We start from the raw sequence: 20,101 nt of genomic DNA, 5'->3' as shown, positions 1-20,101 counted from the left end.
GCGCTTTAGTTAACGGATGGCAGTGATGTGTCAATCAACACACGAGGATGGAGCATTCTACAAAATATCGGGAAAATAAAAAATCGTCAAGAGTTCGACGCAAAAAGGGAACAAAGAAGATCAGCTTTCTCTTTTGTGGAATGAGCCAGTGAAGCAACTAATAATCGTCATGTATTCAGTATTACAGATTGATTATGCTGGTTGCATAAAAAGAAACTCGAAGTGTATAATAATAATAATTATTATTATTATTTTTCTCTTTACAAAGGGTACAAAGTTTTCTTTCTAACTTTCTTTCTAACTTTCTTTCTAATTTACATGAAAATAGTACCCCCTAGTTCGCCACTATACAGGACTTGATCCTGGAGATAATAAAAATAGGTTCTCACTACGACACTCAAAGTATACTCAAAGTATATCGAGAGAGAAACGCCTTGAATTGGAGAAATAGCAAAATCAACTATTTAATTGCTAAAAGTAATTGCTCCTAAATTAAAGTCAGGCGCTATTTATAAAAATGAATCTTCATGCGTGAACAGCCACCGTTTGAGGTGGTTGATTTTCTTCAAAATAAAATGGGACCACTATGGAATCACCCCCTTTCCAATAAAAAAAAATCATGAAAATTGAGAACCTCCTCCTTTTTTGAAGTCGGTTAAAAAGCAGTTGCAATGTAAATAAATTACAAACATCAAATTTTACAAATATTGTAAGCTGATACAGAAAATAATATAATAATAATAAAATAATAACGATTTAGTGGTATAAATGTGTACATTGAGTTATTATCATGTCCATAGCAATAATTTTCCCAGACATCTTTAAGCAATTCCTTGAGAATTCATAGAGAACAGTTTCTGCCTACACCAATGTAACAATACATTCCTTGGCGCCCTATCACTGTATAGCAACAGACAGATTATTAACTGCTCTAATTCGCTACCGGAGGCGCAGGCGGCGCGAGCGCAAGTTTAAATTACACATAACAAGTCAGCCAGTTATACTTGAACTGCGTCATTATGATTTACAGAAATAAAGTTAAAAAATTATGTTTCTATTTTGCATAAACGTCCCTTGAACTGGATTTTTGTCGTTAAGAGTTATTACGATTATTACGAGGGTGGAGCGATAGGCATTTGTAGAAATGGTCGCTGTCTTAAAATTACCAGTTTTTGTAATCAAGTCATTTTTAAATTATACAATTTATAGGAAATTGAATGACTTTAGATATTCGCTTTTAGGTTGTATCTATAAAATAGTACCAAATTTTGAATACCGCCTTCACAGTCCCATATCTTCTGCTAAGTTTTGTTTATAGTACCCTTATCTTTCGACATTTGGTTATACGGGAAGAGCAAAATTACCTGTGCAAGGAAACCTGCACATGGACCTTATCAATCAGGTCCTGACCCCAGATCAGCCCGTAGACACAGGCTTCATCCGGTTCTCAAAATGTCAGAGCCGTGGATGAGGCGTAGTTCAGATTTGTACCAGATCTGTAGGCTCTGCCGCCAATCGTCAGTGTGTACGTTACTGCGTTTCGGTTTTGAAGAGTAAGGTTGCTGGTGAAATTACAGGCAACTTATGTGTCAAGGTGACGGGCACAGAGTCAGCTCGTCCTCAGGTCTGTGTGATTTAAAGCGCTGAGTGGCACTGCAACTGTCATGGACGGGCGTGTCGTTTACCACCAGGCGCACGACTTATTTGTCCCGTTACTTATTTCTATAAACAACATAATAATTGACATTGTATGTTTATTATTCATAAAATCAATGAACACTTACCTATTGTAATCAATCAAACAATAATAACTGCGCAGATAACATCGATATAAAAAGTGTGGGAAGCTGCCTTGTTACTCTAAACAGTCATTATTTAGTCATTAGTATGTTTTACATATTTATTTATTTATGCAGTCTGGAGCACATCAAGTTTGCTAATTTGAAACTTTGGGTCATTTTCATCAAAAAAGGAGGAGGTCCTCAATCTGACTATATTTCTTTTGGTATGTACCTACGGAAAACGGCACATCAGACTACACATTTTTGTTCGAAAATCGCCTCCATTACAACGGAACAAGATACGTCAATGTGTAGCTTGATGTGCTGGCGTGTACATATGTTATGCGATAACTCCGGCGTTTGTGAACCCATTTCGAGGATTCTTTTTTGTTGAAAAGAGGGTGCTCAGTTTTTGTTTCATTTAAATTTGAAGAAAATGTTCCACCTCTAAGAGTGGCAAACTAGGGGATGAACCGGTTTCGCGCACTTTCCTGTAACCGATATCGATAAAAAACTTGGCAAATATGTAATTCCACGAAAGTTTGAGGTCTGTTTTTTAGTACTCTATACTGAGATTATTAATCTTGAGTTTCAAGTTTGTCATGCCCTTTACCTTGTACACAAAACAGATTGAGATCAACTCTTAATATTAACCCATTTATTGACGGTACTTAATAGTACCGTACACAAAAATGTTACTATTTTTCTTTATGCCGTAGTGCTTATGTTGATTCATCATAAAACATTAAATATAAATCATTGAATTTTGTCAGTCCGTTGTTGATACTTCTACACTATAAGTCATAGGTGCATACCGTAACGAGAATTCGAACTATCGACCTTTCAATTGACAATCAACCTCCCACTGGGCTATCAACGCTCTTTCAACAGGTTCAGCCCATTATATCTTTTTACATTCCTCTTGTCTTGTTGTTGTCACATACCTCTGTCACTGCGCAACCGCTAGTTGCGCATTGCACAACTAGCGGTTGCCACCGCTAAGCCATCGACTCTAAGTCCACTACCAAATATCCTCGTTGGTGGCGCAGCTGTAAGGCACGCTCACTTCCCGACGCCGAAAAACGACGTCTCTACAGTTTCCAATTAGCGGATAGAGGGACCGGAAAATCCTGGAAGAGCTTATCCTCTACTAGCTTTCCGGGCTAGTGCCGGAGATGTCAGTTGCAGTGTCCTGCGACAATGCCTGGACATAGCTTACAACTTAAAGGGCAACTCACGTGCCCCGCATGTCTCCTCGCTTCAGGCCGTAGATTGCTACTGAGACACGCTAGTTGCGCACGAGACAGCGCCCCAGTCACATATTACTGGGGCAGACAAACATGTCCGTCTCTACAGCTCACCACAAACCCCAGCGAGTCCATACTCAAACCCATGTCCACCAGGGACGCCCGTGAAGGCGTAACACTGTCAAAGGATACCGAGACCGACGTTTCCGATACTAGCCCAGAGAGGTAGACATTCTCCGGTCCCTCTAGACGCGTAGGTTTTTGGGAACCAAAGAGATGCTTCGGCGTCGGTAATCGAGCGTGCTTACAGCTCCGCTACCAAAGAGGAGGTTTTGTAGTGGACTTTAGAGTCAACGGCTTAGCGGTGGCAATCGTTAGTTGTGCAATGCAAAACCGGAAGTAAGTGTGCCTACAGCTCCGGTACCTACCTGGAAAATAAGGATGATACTGGACGTGCACCCCGGGCGGCTCACCCGAGGCACTAGCCTCTTGAGAACCGGATGAAGTCAGTGACAACGGTCTGTGACAACCCTGTGCTTGTGCAGGTTATAGTGCCCTTCTCGTATACTATAAGGGTCGGTAGGGAGAGTAACTGTAATCAAAACTTATGTAGAACGAACGGGGATGTACATCAAGGAGGTTGCCTAGAAGAAATCCTCCATAGCACTAAGTGTAAGTGCCCTTGTTACGCATGAACTTAATATTTTTCGATTTAACTTACTGTTTGTTGTGTTACCAGTGTGATTTTCTGTGCAATAAGGAATATTTCATTCATTCAATGTAATAAATAACTATACACATATTTAATTCTAAAAGTCACTATTGTTTTCTTTAATCTCTTTAAACCATACTTTTAAACTCTCAGGAGTTGTATTTACAACGCTTCTCAATTGAATTTTTTTCCAGTAAACCGACAATAAAATGAACTTAACGTTAATTTTTACGAGGAATTGATGATTCATTTTTGCAATTAAATACAGTTGCAATTTAATGGAACTGCAGTTTAAACCTAAACATAAGTTTTTAGGGATCAATTGCACTTTAAAATTGGTGTTATTTATCTGAAATAGGACTTAGTACACACGGCTAAAGTAACGTTTCCACATCTTGCCATTTAACAAGAAAATATTTGTGCAAATCTTGAAAATGTTTGACAAATTTAAATATGACGATTGTAATATAACTAACATTTTACTTATATTGCGTCCAAACAAAGGCAAAAAATAACGTTAAACTTCAACTTCACTTTTCAATATTTTAAAGGAAGCCGATCGGGCCAGGGATGAATTCAGAAACAAAAATACACAAAGTTCATATTTTGTTATAAACCTAAAAAGTACATAATGTAGTAAACAGAGCGATAGTTTCACACGGTGCCGCTAGATGGCGTTGACAATTTTAAAACAATTTCTGAAACGCAATATTAAGATTTTCCCTCTACACCATGAGTACTTAAAAGCAAATAATGTGTTGACTATCCACGTTATTACTGGTGAAGAACGAATTGCCCCTCATTCTTCAGTACGTACGTAGTAGCGCCCTGAGCCGAGCTCCATGCCTACTTGGGAGTCGTTAGGCCCATTACTTACTTTTAGTTTATTTTTTATGGGTTAAGAGTTTTCACCTCGCCCTTTCATCCTTTGGGCCAGTCAAGGTCATAAGCGGCTGCAAAGTGTCCTTATAAAAAAGTGTTGACTATTTCGAATTCAATGTGTATCCACGGCTCTTACTGGACCACATTGGATATTTAATAGCGTGTGGGTTGTGCATGTTAGAGCACCTACCGGACCTGTCATTTTGCCTTTTTTGTACAACACCCCCTTCTGAACCCCGTTACAATAGTGTAAGTTACTTTTTTTTTAGTTTCTGAGTGTTGTTTCAATCGACGCATTTTGTAATAGAAAAGACCGGACTAATGAAGTTATTGCAAAGGTGTCTTATGTATTCTTGGAAGTCCGGCAAAGTTACCGGCTTTTATTGCAATAGGTTTCTAAGTAACCGTAGCGTAAAATGGTTCAGAAAGCGGTTCATTTGGCTCACGTATCGTCACTAAATAGGCACAGAACAACTTGCTGTTGAGAAGTTCTTCGAATAAATAACGTGAACACGTGGTCGTGCTTTTCTGCGAATGTCGTATTATGTTGATTGCTTTTAGATTTAGAGGGCTATATTTACACCGACACAGGGGAAAATTACGAGGCGAATGTTCGTTACAGGCGTTCGTTCCAAGCTGTCAAAAGAAAAAATGGAAACCGAATGAAACCATAGGCGAATTCTTACTGTTCTATGAAACCATAGATCAATTCTTTACGTTCCGTCTTTGATCGGGTAATTATCAACTTTTGATTTTTTTTTATGATACAAGTGACGGGACAAACGAGATGTGCGCCTGGTGGTAAGCGACACGCCTATCCATAACAGTTGCAGTGCCACTCAGAGCTTTAAATCGCAAAGACCTGAGGGGCACTGCTACTGCGCACGTCACCCTGAGACGTAAGTTGACAAGTCCCAGGTGCCTGTAATTTCACCAGCATCCTTACCCTTCAAAACCGGAACGTAGTAATGCTCATATTACCCGCTTGGCGGCAGAAATAGGCAAGGTGACAGCTCCTTGGACGAACTCTTTCACAAGGATTTCTTAGTAGAGATCCTCGTGAATGTAGTCATTACGAACTTATTCTTGATGCTTGAAAATGCCAATTAATGTTTATATGTATATGCCGGTGAAATAATTACACGCATGTGAATTGCGTGCGCATTGAAATATTAATATCGGAGACTTAAAAAGCCGAAAGAAATTTACGTTCCTTATAAAACGAATTCGTCGATAAAATTACACTAGGGCGTAACGATTAACTGGTTAACCGCGAAATGCTCGAATGTTTGTTATGAAATACACATTACATTCGTTTTATGTATGTACGTACACACACTGGCACATTTAAGGAACACACGTAAAATCCCCAAAATAATGCAGTATTTTTTTTAAATTTTGCTTTTATATGTTAGGTCTAATTTGAAAATAAAAAACTAGTCATTTAATGTGATGATGATGATGTTTGACCGCCATGATAATCATTATTTTTGTGAAATTACTATTTATTTATTATAGAAGACGTTGGTTCGAATCCAGCCGCATCGAAGGATTTTTTCTAAGTGTTCGTTCTTTGTATTAATAATTATGAGAAACTAGTCGAGTATCTTTTTTTTCACTAATTTGTTCGATTTTTCTACTTACTTTTATACAGATTTGGCGAGGGGTTTTGAACTAAACGATAGTTGAAAAAGTTTTTCTTATTCATTAAACTTTGATTTAATCAGTGTTTAACTGTGTTATAATGTTGTTGTGTGTTGTTGTAAACAATGTTGTTACCATTTTTAAATTTTGAGCCGATTCTGCTTTATCACAAAATTTAAAAACAATATTTTATTTATTAAATTTTTATTGAATTGATATTCAATTATTTTTTGTTATAAATTACTCCACTAGTTTGTTATAATTATTAATACAAAGATCGAACACTCAGAAAAAAATCCTTCCGGATCGAAAGAATTTTTTCTGAGTGTTTTTTCTGAGTGTTCGATCTTTGTATTAATAATTATAATATTTTATTTATTTATTTTTATATAAAGGTTGAGTAAGGCTATGTAAGTCTATGTTAAAAGGTGTTAATTTAATTGCTATATGTCTAATTCTTATTTATTTGAATATAAACGTTACTATTTTATATTCCACTTTCTTCTTGTTCCGCTAAATGTGCCGGTGTGTGTATGTTAAACGTGCACAAGTGCACGCGTAGATTTTTTTGACGCGTCGACTTTTAATTATAAAGGGCTATTGTGCCATTAATTCAAATTATGATTACGACCTAATTATTGTGTAACTACGCAGTTGCTGACGAGTGGTTAAATAATAACGTAAAGGTACTAACTGGGTGATAAATCTGTAATAGATTTCTCATAGATGGCGCTACGACTAAAAAGTCGTTGAAAGACCAAGTACAAAGACACGACGCAAGCACATAGAAAAATTCGTGAGGTCCGTTGGTTCGTTCCGTGGCTTAGTTGGTATAGCGTCTGGCACGGTATGCAAGAAGACGTCGGTTCGAATCCGACCGGATCGAAGGAATTTTTTCTGAGTGTTCGATCTTTGTATTAATAATTATAACAAACTAGTGGAGTAATTTCACAAAAAATAATTGAATATCAATTCAATAATAATTAAAATTCAAATAAAAATTTAATTAACAACGTAAATTATAATAATAACAATAACGCACACACTCAACATGGCCCCGCACTAGGGAAACCCTGTGTCGCGGGTGCCATGGACACACACATAGACAACCCCAAATTATACCCAAACTCACGAGAGAAATAAATAGGCTATACAAATATTTCTCCCGGCCTGGGAATCGAACCTGGGACCTCTGCGTGGCAGTCCAGTATGGTAACCGTTCGGCCACGGAGGCAATTGAAAAATTAGAGTCAAAAACACGAAATAAAAATAATGTGAGTTTTAATTTTACCGAGTTCATGTCTGGCGCGACCGGTTTGTAACAATGTTGCGGTGAGCACGTAATTGTATTCCTTTTTTAAGGGTGTTGCTGTTTTATAGTGCTGTCCTCGTCTATTGGTTGTTAATGGAACAGCTGAATACTGGTATATAGTAACAAATTATTAATTAAGTTGAATACAATAGAATTAGGTTAAGTTATAAGGGGAGTCGTTAAGTTAAACTTAAACTTAACATTTTACATTAAGTTCAGACTTGAAGTTTTTCTTAGGACATTTTTTTCTTTAACCAATAATAATTAAATATAAATAAACTATAAAGTTTACATTTTTATTATAAATAAAAAATGTTTATTGTTTTGAATATCCATGATATTTCTATGAATACCTATCTTTCTATGTATACCTTTCTATGTATATATCGATCTTCTATGTATACCTCGACTTTTTTTTGTGAAATGCTCCACTAGTTTTTTTTTTATTTTGTTACGAAAATTATACAAATCCAAAGAAGAAACAGTCGACCTTACGAATTTCTCTATGTGCTTGTTGCAGATCTTTGTTTTTTGTTTTAACGGTTTTTTTGCCGTAGCGCCACCTATGAGAAACCGTTGACAGTTTTGACCAAAAAGCTAGTGCGTGGTTAGATCGGGCCGAAGGATTTTTTCTTTGTGTATGTTCGAACTCCTTTCATAAACTATCACGGTGCGACATTATCGTCTCATGGACATAATGTTGAAAGTGTGTCAATTAAGTTATTCGTCACGCTTGATTGTATTAAAGGAAATTGACACGAATGCACACACGGGAAGAAAAAAACAATGGAAGAAGCGCCTTATGCCTCGATTGCTATTAGAACCGCTGTCGCCAAACTAGCACATTAATATAATTATTAATACAAAGATCGAACACTCAGAAAAAACACTCAGAAAAAATTCCTTCGATCCGGTCGGATTCGAACCGACGTCTTCTTGCATACCGTGCCAGACGCTATACCAACTAAGCCACGGAACGAACCAACGGACCTCACGAATTTTTGTGCTTGCGTCGTGTCTTTGTACTTGGTCCTTCAACGACTTTTTAGTCGTAGCGCCATCTATGAGAAATCTATGACAGATTTATAGAAGTAATTTCACAAAAAATAATTGAATATCAATACAATAAAAATTTAATTAATAGCACATTAATAATTTCAAACACTATGAAATCTTGATAATGATTGGTCGTAGTTTCTAATTAAAATATACATATATATATGTGTGTGTGTGTATGTATGTATGTATGTATGTATGTATATATTCTGAACTGTTAATACACATGTCATAATGTCTCACAACAATTCATTTTAGGTCCTAAACTGAATCGTAATAAGAGTTTATGGTAAGGCCCAAGGTTTACCTTCATTTCTTTTAACAAAAAAATACAGGATAACCACAAAATTGAAAGTTTATTAAAAAATCAATGAAGTAAGACTTAACGATGATATAAAGCACCACCATAGACAATATTACAAGTGCGACTATCATTTTTCCACTCCAGAAAACAAAGGAATTTTTCTACGATTTTCAAGGTTTTGTGTGAGATAATTGATACGACCATAACGTACAAAGCGAATATGGCGAACTGAGCGTGAATGAATGATGAAAGTGTGTGGAACTCCGCGTACTGTTGGAATACCACCCACGCAAAACTAAGCACTTATAGTAGCAGTAGAGCTCCTTGTGAAAGAGTTCGTCCAGGCAAGTACTGCCACCTTACCTATTTCTGTCGCCAAGCAGTAATGTCAGCATTACAGTATTCCGGTTTTGAAGGGTAAGGGTGCTGGCGAAATTACAGGCACATGGGACTTGTTAATTTAAGTCTCATGGTGACGGGCGCAGTAGCAGTGCCCCTCAGATCTTTGCGATTTAAAGCTCGGAGTGGCACTGCAACTGTTATGGACAGGCGTGCAGCTTACCATCAGGCTCACGACTTATTCGTCCCGTCACATGATATTATATAAAAAGAAAAAATTTCTAGTGTTCTGTGAATGTACATAATCATAAAGACGTGAAAGTAACCAAAATTTTACATAAAATGGGAATTGACGTGTTTGAGGTTAAACGGCACAGAGTGACAGCACTCAAGTGCCACAGATAATATACAATGGACAGCGAAATCGCGTGACAAGAAACAGGTCCTTGGCGCCCATACTATTTTTCTAATAAGGCAAATCGAGGGGTCCGAGAGTCCGAGGTAAAACCCAATAAGTATGTGAGTTTTTATGAAATGAGTTGTGTAAGGAGTGTGTTATGAATGATCGCCATAACTACAAATGATCTGATTTCACTTGGTGACATAATCACTCATGGGCTATAATTAATAAGTGTTATAACAGCATGAAGTATAGTTTTTTATGTATAATAAACCTTCAGTGTAACAAACAACAGACATGATTTATTAACTAACATAGCGAATTAATAGTATGTTATCATTATCAAATAAATTGCAGCTTTGGCCAAAAGTATTGACCACCTTAGGAATTTCAAACCGGCACAATAAGTATTGCAGAAAACAGACCCAAATGTTTAAGGACTATTTTTTCGGAAATTAAAAGGTTTAAAAAAATGATTACACAATGCACCAGGTATAAAACATGGTGCAAAACAAAAGTCATTTTAAAATTTGTGTATTTATTTCTCAGTTCGGTACTATCGCTTGCTGTGTACACATCCAGTGATCTAATTGCGCTTTTGGTGTTAGTTTGGTACATTTAGTGATATTGTTGCAATATGCCTAAAAGAAAGGAACATATTTTTCCGGATTTAAATCGCATATATTTAGGAAATGAAACTATTTTTCCGGATTTATTTCGCGTATATTTGTTTTTCAAACAAACCGACGTTTCGGACCCTTTACAGATCCCATGGTCATGGTTGACCAACCCAGGTCAACCGTGACCATGGGACCCTGTAAAGGTTTTTTACTTTGTTTCGTATTTTAAAATTTTTAGCTGCACTATAACAGGATACAAGTATTGTAAATTGTATATTGTACTTACAATGTTTGCTGATAATTAATAATTTAAACAAGGGTTAGTGGAGTGTAAAGCCGCTATTCCACTATATCTATGTGAATTACAAATCAAAATAGTTCATATCATACAAGTCAATTAATTAGTGTTATTTAGGATATTTTGTCATGATGTAGGATGTTTACCTAGTAATAGATGTCTTCTCAAGCGGAAAAGCATAATCAATTATTTGTGCAGGCAACATTATGTTTCACGTAACGAAGCGATTAAGTACACCTCGTGTAATGTTATTTAAATGTTATAAAGAACATTAATTATTACACCAATAGAAATTATTTAGCCATACAAATCTTTCTTTAAAAATTGTAATTGTGTATTTTAGTGAGGTCATAGTACGAATTTGACAGGTAATCCAACTTGCGGGCTTAAATAGGATTGCTCTAAGACTAAGGCCCGATTAGTAGTACTAGTAGTAGAGTACACTGAAAAAAAAAAGAATTTCTACTAATAAGAAAGAGCAATTTCTCAAAATATTTGCTAATTCTAAAAAAAGTAATAAAATATTGCCATTACAAAATACTGCTTATCTTTTTCTAATACAATTTTACTCTTAACTTTATTATTATTGTAACTTTTAGACACATACGTTCACTTCAAGATTTTATTTCATTTCTAATCAATTGATTGGACATTTCTTACATCAAGAAATTTTTACCACTTACATCAAATTTAAATAATCTTAAATGAATTCAAAATGTCTGGGTGTATTTTAAGAAAATATATTCTTGAACAAAAAAAGAAGTAGTTTGCTTTTCAGATTAATATTCTAAATTCTAGAGTATATTTTTAAAGCCACATTTCGTTGCGTTTTCATAGTCTATGTTGTCGTGACATGTCGCCGAAGGCGCACGCGGTTATTTCTTTCCGATTTCTGAGGTACCCCAAGGGCGGCAAGCCAGGGTATGAATGACTTTTGATGTTGGTTTTTTTAGTACTCTGTACTGACATTGTTATATATTTAAAGGTAGCCGGCGTGTCACTAAAGAGGTCCAGTTGCACGCATTTAAAGACATTGTTGTATTTTTTTGATAACTGTTTGTAGGAATTAAAAAAGAACACATAAACCTGAATTTGTCCTAGAAAAATCTGTGCTTAAATCTGATTATAAGGTTCCCTCCGATCGAACACGTACATTATGTACTATTGTGGGACATCCCTATTGCTCTGCTCTGCCCTTGTGGATGGGAAAGTCATTGATTTTGGCTTCCATTTTGACACGAGTACGGTTGAAGACTTGAAAATGATTATGCAATTATTAAGCTTTCTAAGATTCGATGTTTTTCTATGTTATAGGCGCAAGAGCACACCGAGGCCCCGTCGACGGACACCGACGCCGCCAGCGGGGTGGACGCCGGCGATGCGTAAGCGCCTATACTACGGCGCACAGTGGGTCCCCCACGGCATACTGGACTATAGTGCTAGATCAGTATTACCGTGTGCAACAACATGAGACACATTCAGTGCTAGCCAATACTGTGACGTAGCGACGACGGGACGACGGCGGCACGGCATCGACACGATCACGACCCACGCACGACAGTGGTGAACTTTTACTTTTAAATACTTTAATACAGGCCAATGTAACTAGCATTTTAGGTTTAAATGTGTTCTGTTTACTATACGTAATGTTTTAACAGTTAATGGGAAACTGAATGTTGAATGTTTGAAATTACTACGGCAGTATTTTTTATTGTGTCTTAAGTGACGCTGTGTTTTTTTAAAGTCGTGTCGGCGTCGTGTCGATTGGTTGTAAAACGCCCAAATAGTACCTTATTTTTATTAAGTGTTTAATTATTAGATCCATGGGCTATGGTTACAATTGCAACGTGTTAATAACTGACTAGTGCTTTTCTCAGCAACTGAAATTGAAATTACCATACAAAGGACACAAAAAAATTAAGTATTTTTTATTATTTAATTATATGGCATATTATGTCACGTTTCTTTCATAATTTCAGTCGTTGAAAATGTTAACATAGTACAGTTAAAGTTTAGTTCATTTTGATAAACGTTAGCTTTTGAATATCAAACATTTGATGTGAGTTTAAGCCACTTCAACCCGTATTAATAAAGCCATCTCAATCGTAAAATCGATAATTAACTTCTTACTTAAGTCAAATCTCTTCATTAATATATGTGTTGATCATTATAAAAGTGGTGTAAGTCCATATTTTAAAACGCATATTTTTTTCCTTAAAAGTATCACATTTGTGACAAAGTGAAGCAACTCCAATAATTGCACTAACATCCCATAGATGGCATTACTAGTTTACTCAACGAAGTAAAATTACTACACATTAATTTGCTAAAAGCTCATTATTTCAAAAGTTAATTACAAGGACATAATTCACTTTTACAATGAACGATACATATATCACTTGATTACTCGATGGTTACGAATCATTTAGTACTTATCAAAATCTCCGCTTGTTAATAAGGTTTTGCTCGGCATTTGAGCCGAGAAATTAATCTATTATATAAAAGAACTTTGACTTCGACTTGGCCAAAATGGCGAACTAAGCTTGGTTTTCGTATTTACAGCGCTCACACAGCGGCTTTTAGCAGCGATACAAATGCGTGATTGCATAGTTGCAGTCTACAGATGGGGAAAAGCGTTACATTTTTATCACCGTGACTATTTATTATTCCAGTTACAAAAAATCCCAGTGACAAATCACCGTGATTTTGGCACGCCTATCACTTACGTCATGATGTATAATTTTGGCGGCCTCTTTCTAATATTCGTTATTATTACTCACTTTGAAGTAACGTTTAATTCCATTTGAAAAGTTGATCCGCATTAACCTTCACAGTTTTACAGGCTTAGTACAGTCACATTATTCGTTAATAAGGCCTAGCGTTGTTTATATTGTTTTGGATCAATTTTGTACAATTATCTTATTTGTGTTTACAATATTTACACGGTATGTATTTATTGGTTCATAATTAGAATTTAAAAATAAAAGCTAACGCTAAGCGCAGTCGCTAGTTTCTAAAGAACGGAGATAGCGCATGATTTTGTAAAATACGTTGTATGTGGTGATATGCGTGACAAGGACGGTTAGTGGAACGGAGTAAAAAGTCACGGTGATACCATTTGACGGCTGATCACTGTGATTTTTTCATCGTGACGTTATTTATCACCCACCTTTAATAAGTCGCTTATGTTGAATAATTGAAAACGTGCATCACGTCTGCATCGTGATTGCATCGCATTTGCATCGCTATTATATAGCTGCTAAATCCTGGGTGTAAAGGTAGACAGACGATTAGCGACTGCATCGCCACTGCGTCGCGACTGAATCGCTGCAGACGCGCTGATAAAAGTCGCCGTGTGTAACAGCTCTTACAATACGAACTTACTCTTCCAATTACTAAGTGAATGCAAGGTTTAGTTGAATTTCTTGCTTAAACTTAGGCAAAGTACGTTTTGTAAATACGAAAATCTTGCTTATCTCGCCATTTTTGCTTAATCGAAATGAAAGTTCGTTTTATAAATCTCAGCCTTAAGCTGCCGCTCACGATCGTTATTACGAGTCTATTCTACTATCAAAAATAGCTTGGTTGATTCGGCGGCATAGCAGTGAAAATGTTGAATCAGTAACTTTGAAAGAAAAATGTATAGTAACATTGAGGATTTACACTGATTACTATATGATATGAAAACACAATTCATAAAATTCCCTTTTAAATTTTTTTTATATCAACTGAATTAAATGGAACCGCTCGACCCAAGCAAAATAAATTACGGTAATATTACGGTAAAACTCTGAATTCGTGCTGAGGTAGTATAGACTCGAAATTAATCAAGTCCGGGGTCTTGGTCACTTGTTATGAAATCGATACCAATGATTATAGTTTATTAAGAGATGACAGAGTGATACCTCAGCTGTCACTTGAGAGTGGTTTTATCTAGAATCTGTTTATCAAAACGGGTTTGAAATAAGTAACACTTATATTAAAACTTTAAATCGTACAGACTAATTTTTAACCCAGACATTATTTATTATTGTCAGATGTGTGATTGTTAAAAAACCATACTTCCTTTAATGTCACAAAAAGAAATGAATATCATGGTGGTAAAATATGTTATTCAATAAAATCAAAAGCTAACTGTTAAAATAGAATGAATTTGCTTTAAAATCACTAGACCGACAAACTAAGTTAATGCTACTGATTTGATATCGCTGCTAAGTTTAAGTGAGGGTTGAGTAGGCATGCAGGCGCCGGGCGTGGCTTGAATGTGCCGCCCCTCTTTGGAGCCTCCCTTTCGCTGGAGCAATTCGTAACTTCTTTATAGATCTGCTGATAGACACTGTTGTGCACAAAAGTTGAAAAAGTGTCAATGGCATTATGCATTAAATCAAAATGCTTAGATCACTAAGGACGCGTTCCCGTTATGTCGTGACGATAGATAGTCGCGCAGTTTAAAATGTCGTGACTTGTATATTTAAATAAAGTTGTTCACATATTGTGCAACATGATTAACTGTTGTTCATGAGTTCTTTGACGTTGCAACGACAGACTGTCGTCACAATGGGAAGAGCTCGAACGAAAGTCGTCAGATGATAAATTAAACGTCACGATAAAAATGTGACGACAGATAATCGCAGCTTCAAACGGTTCCGTCCTGCAAACGATAAAGCGGCTGCCGTGAACCGAGAAATTGTCCTCACGATCTAGTAGGAACAGCTAGACGTTCGTTCAACGATAAAATAAACGTCCACAACCCAGTCACGAGAGATAGTCGTGATATGGGATGATAATAGACGCGACAGTCGTTGAAAAATAAATAAAACGATAAATAAAACGTTACGACATAATGGGAACGCGCCCTTAGACCGCAAGAAATCGTGAGTGCAATACTAAAAAGCTCGCTAGCATATGCGTATAATCCATTTACGTAACTAGGTAATAATAATACTACTTCACATCTTTGCTCTGGCGTTCTGGTTCTTGGATAGCTTTTACAGATTAAAGGCGCCTTCAATTAGACGCTTATAGAAGCGCAGCCACGACACTACTAATTTTCATACAATATTTAGAAGCGCAGTTGCAGCGCTATTTTTACAGTCACAATTAGTGAACGCTACAGACGCGCGGCGCGGCGCCACTGTCGTATCACTGCAGCGCTTCTATAAGCGTCTGTTCTGAAGGCGCCCTAACAAACTTATCAGCAATACGACAATGAAAGAAATCAAGATGAAAAATGTCTAATGAACTTTGCAGTCGCTGTTGTTAAAACGTCGCTGCGCAAACTCTAGCGCCACATGTAATGTTAAAGACAATTGGGTCAATCTGAATTTACTTGGCAGCGGTAACAAAAAATCTATCAAATGGCGCACTTTTGTTTTGTTTAACCAAAAACAAAAAATAATCTAAAGTTTTATTTTTTATTCACTCGTTAAATGTACACAGATTCGTGTGTTTGTAACTAGAACACAATTATATTGTACCATTTTAATATCAAATTTTATTAATATGCAATCTATTCCATCCAACATGTCCATTTTGAAGAAAAAAGAAACATTTGTCCGTTTACATAAGAAATTGTGATATTGTTTGAATTTCAAGATTTGATTTGATCTCACTGGTTGGAAAATTATTTGTAAATTTTTTTTAAATACGAGAAATTAAGTGTAAAAATATTTTTGTTTTAAAGATAGGAAGGCGAAGTTTGTATTCTAAAATAAAAAAAACGAATGGTCGACAACAGGGGCTATCCCTAACTCAGTTAGCGGGTCATTGATAGTCTTTTTGCATTTCAAAATTGGCAGCTTCCTCTAAATGTAAAAAAATAGCTACTTTATTAAATATAATTTCAATAGGTAGATAGGTAGAAATGCACATTATGTATAATGTGCTTATAAAACAAATTAAGAGGTTTATGATGAAAAAAATGTCAGTCATTTGGGTAACGAAATTTTATTTCGTGTTTCTTTGCGTATTGCAATGTAGGTGTGATTTATTGAAGAGACGTTATTTACCTTCGTGTTTCGACATTATAACGGCTATCATTACGAAAACCTATTACGTAAACTAGCTTGGTACTAATTTTTTTCATCCTGGAACAAGCTGAGGCGTCTAATTGTCCATACTGCCAGACCTATCAATCAATAGTTTCATTTTCTGACATTTTTAACGGGAAATGGTTATATTATTATTATTTCCTTAATGGCGGCCACTAGGTTTGGGCCAGTGTCAATTTCAGTGTATTTTGTCAGTTAATACTGATCCAGAACGTCAACGTTTAGATGACGAAGAACCTTTTCGACGGATTGCTGTTGTGGTGTGGCTTCAAGTGGCCATCTTTACGATGGCCATTTGAAACCTGGCAACCCTAAACTAGATTGATTAAAATGACACATGTCAAAAACATGTCCAAACTTCATGAACCTGTGAAGGGACAGTGAAATCGAGAATCGATGTTAAAATATATCGACTGACCTTTCTAATAATGGCGAAAAGGTGCGGTGCCACCATTTGTTAATTTTAACTTCCGTAGATGTGACCGAGCACACATAAATACTTAATAATATATTGGTGCACATTGGGTAAAAAAATCACAAAAAATAAAATGTTTATATTGACATGGATTATTCAAACAAAACCTTGTATTCCGTTTCTCTAGCCGAGTCGAGAAGGAGTTGACAATTCTATATTTTCGATGTGTCACAACACATTTTTTTCCGTTCGACGTATCTTCATCGTGTTAAGATATGAAAATTATCTCCAACAGTAATGTATCTATGATTTATGGGTTTTAGTTACCATGTATTAGTACTGGGTGGCAACGTAAATATATAATATAATTATTGTTTTGCGACATTCAAAAAAATATAATGAGAAGGACTCTGCTACAAAATTACGTCGTCTCAATTTTGCCGACCAGTCATTCTAATCAAGCTAAATTTTATATGATTCTCTGCCTCTGTAAATATTTGCACCACTAATAGGCGCCACTTAGACGCAATATCTGTTGCCATTTTTCAAAAATTATTGTGCCGCTCCACATGCAAATTATTTTGGAGATTTAGACGTGTTTAAATTTTATATTGACATGGATTATTCAAACAAAACTTTGTATTAAAATGCGAATTAGAAGAAGAGTAACAAAACTATATAGAAATGATTGGTTTTGCATTTCACTGGATCGTACGTTCAAGTGCCGCCACCTATGATCAATGAGCACAAAACTGGAGACCGTGGAGAAAATGAGTTTCATACAAATTAGGTATAATTTGAAATAAACTCGCACCCCTCATGGGAGAATGGCATAAGTGGAGTTACGTCAGACATGTGTATTGCTCAATTAGATACAAAAATATATAACCCACGTCCGCTCCAATTCTTGTAACTCTATCTACATTATTAGTCGATAGAGTTACAATAATTGGAGACGACGTGGGTTATATTTTTTTGTATATAATGGAGCAATAAACGTTTTTGATGTAACTCCACTTATGCCATTCTTCGGTGTGGGGTGCGAATTGTTGACAATTGAATTAAATTGATGAATGGGTTCATTATCAGTTACTTACATTTTTAGGGTTCCTAAGGGCGGCAAAGTCTGCAAATCCGCCACTGGACTTACACACATAACAGTGTAGCTAGAGAGCGTTCACACAACGAAAGATGATAGAGTGACCTGAATAAAGAGGAGGATGCTTCGATGGTTTGGTCATGTAGAAAGAATGAATGTTGGTAGGTTGACGGCACAAATTTATAGAGCGAATGTGGATGGAGACGTGGGGAAAGGAAGACTTCGGGGTACATATCTCAATCAGATTGGGATGTATTTAAAAAAGGCCAGTTTAAAATGGGAGTGGAGGAGGGGAATGAGGTATGTCAGGAGCCTAGCAAGTGGTGGCGTAGTGTCGATTTCTGCCGCCTGGGGCCAACCTTTTGCTGCCCCTTCTGTTTTCACGATTACAAAAGTTGTTCGTTCGAGCAGGCTCGGCTCCATTGTTTTTTTATGTTCGCTTGCCTTTGCCACCTTTGCGTTGTTCAGGATATCGTTTTCTCAAATAGTAGAATTTATATACAAAAAGAAATAATTTTAGTTAGGGCTCGGTTGCGCTCTCCGCCACCCGGGGCCATGGCGCCCTCTGCACCTCACACTCTACGACTCTGTGTATACGACAATTAATAGAGAGATTTCGCTTTTGGAAACGGAGCTCTTACGTCTTACCCAGTTATGATATAAATGATAAATAGGTGAATTAGGGAGAGGCGGGATGATGTGGTGTCCGTGCCATATGTATATAAAAATATTAAGTCTGTTATATTTAAGGTAACCAAATTTTCTGGAATAAAATTTTCCGAAGGTGTCAAAAAAACGTCTTTTCATAAATCATCGCATATGGGGTGGATAAGGAAAGCATACTTAATATTTATTAAAAATAATGCCTTTACTAGTCAAAATGACAAAAAAATGCGTAGGTAAAACCAGGAATGCATTCAAGTGACCATTTCGAATAGTTTTTTATTAACCACCGTTAATTAAACTTAATGATTATTGAAGTCCAGGAAAAGTGAATATCGTAGCCGTTCCCTAAATTCGTCCTATGATATTTGACATGTTTTTAATATTTGTAACATGTCCAATGTCATTTTGAACACAAATTTATATTATACATACTTTGTGTATTAAAACACATGTTCTGTGAATGTAATAATAATGTTTTAAATATTATTATGTATGCATGTTAATGTATTTAGCCTTCGTTTCAAATGGAAGTATTAAAAGATAAAACTATAATAACAATAACGAACACACTCATAGCCCCGCACTACGGTATCCTTGCGGATGCCATGGACTCACTCGTAGACAACCAAAAATTACCCCAAACTCACGAGAGAAATAAATGTAGGCCATACAATATTTCTCTCTGCCCGAGTTTAACTCGGGAGCTCTGCGTGGCAGACAAGTAGAGTAACGTTCGGCCACGGATGCAGTTGTTAAACTTTTCACGTTGCATTTTCCATTGGTTACTTAATAAAAGCATCAGGCAAGCACACAGAAAACTCAGTACACTAACTTGGACCGCCTAACTTGAAAGTCAATCAAATCCTATATATTTCGAAACCTCTGTTCACATTTTTGTAGTTCAGGTAGGGTTTTGGGTTGGGGGTTACATTTTCAAAAACAAAGAGTGTGTATTATACATAGTTTCAGATAAGGAGACCTGTTTTTATTACTATCGTCACAGTATAAATAAGACAAAGTATGGTGATTCTAGTCATACGCAGCAGCGCGGCTTATGTAATAATGAAAGAAGCGTAGGACGACCAGTGTTATGCAACGCGAGTGCATCGCGAAATTATGCGAATGTGCACGTCCGTACACGGCACGCGGCGGGTGTCGCGCATACATACAAACCGCGCTGCTACGTTTGTACGGAGTTACCACACTTGTCGTATTATACAGTGGTTTCACATTATAAGTAACATTTTTAGAAACCGAAAATTAATGCTAGCTGTTA

General features: G+C 36.4%; 1 protein-coding gene across 1 annotated transcript in view; it reads left to right on the top strand.

Moving 5' to 3' along the window:
* The window catches only part of LOC113226713 (protein doublesex), a 293,974-nt gene extending 281,430 nt beyond the window's left edge, over positions 1 to 12,544 (top strand). The window contains exon 4 of the mRNA XM_026459432.1: positions 11,910 to 12,544. The gene's annotated coding sequence lies outside the window, so the exon portion shown is untranslated. The remainder of the gene's footprint in view (positions 1 to 11,909) is intronic.
* Positions 12,545 to 20,101: the final 7,557 nt, after the last annotated feature.

Source organism: Hyposmocoma kahamanoa, unplaced genomic scaffold (genome assembly GCF_003589595.1).
Source record: "Hyposmocoma kahamanoa isolate Upper Pololo Valley unplaced genomic scaffold, ASM358959v1 192, whole genome shotgun sequence".
Taxonomy (NCBI): domain Eukaryota; kingdom Metazoa; phylum Arthropoda; class Insecta; order Lepidoptera; family Cosmopterigidae; genus Hyposmocoma; species Hyposmocoma kahamanoa.
The sequence above is the reverse complement of the archived record's forward strand: the minus strand, read 5'-3'. Positions and strand labels throughout refer to the sequence as shown.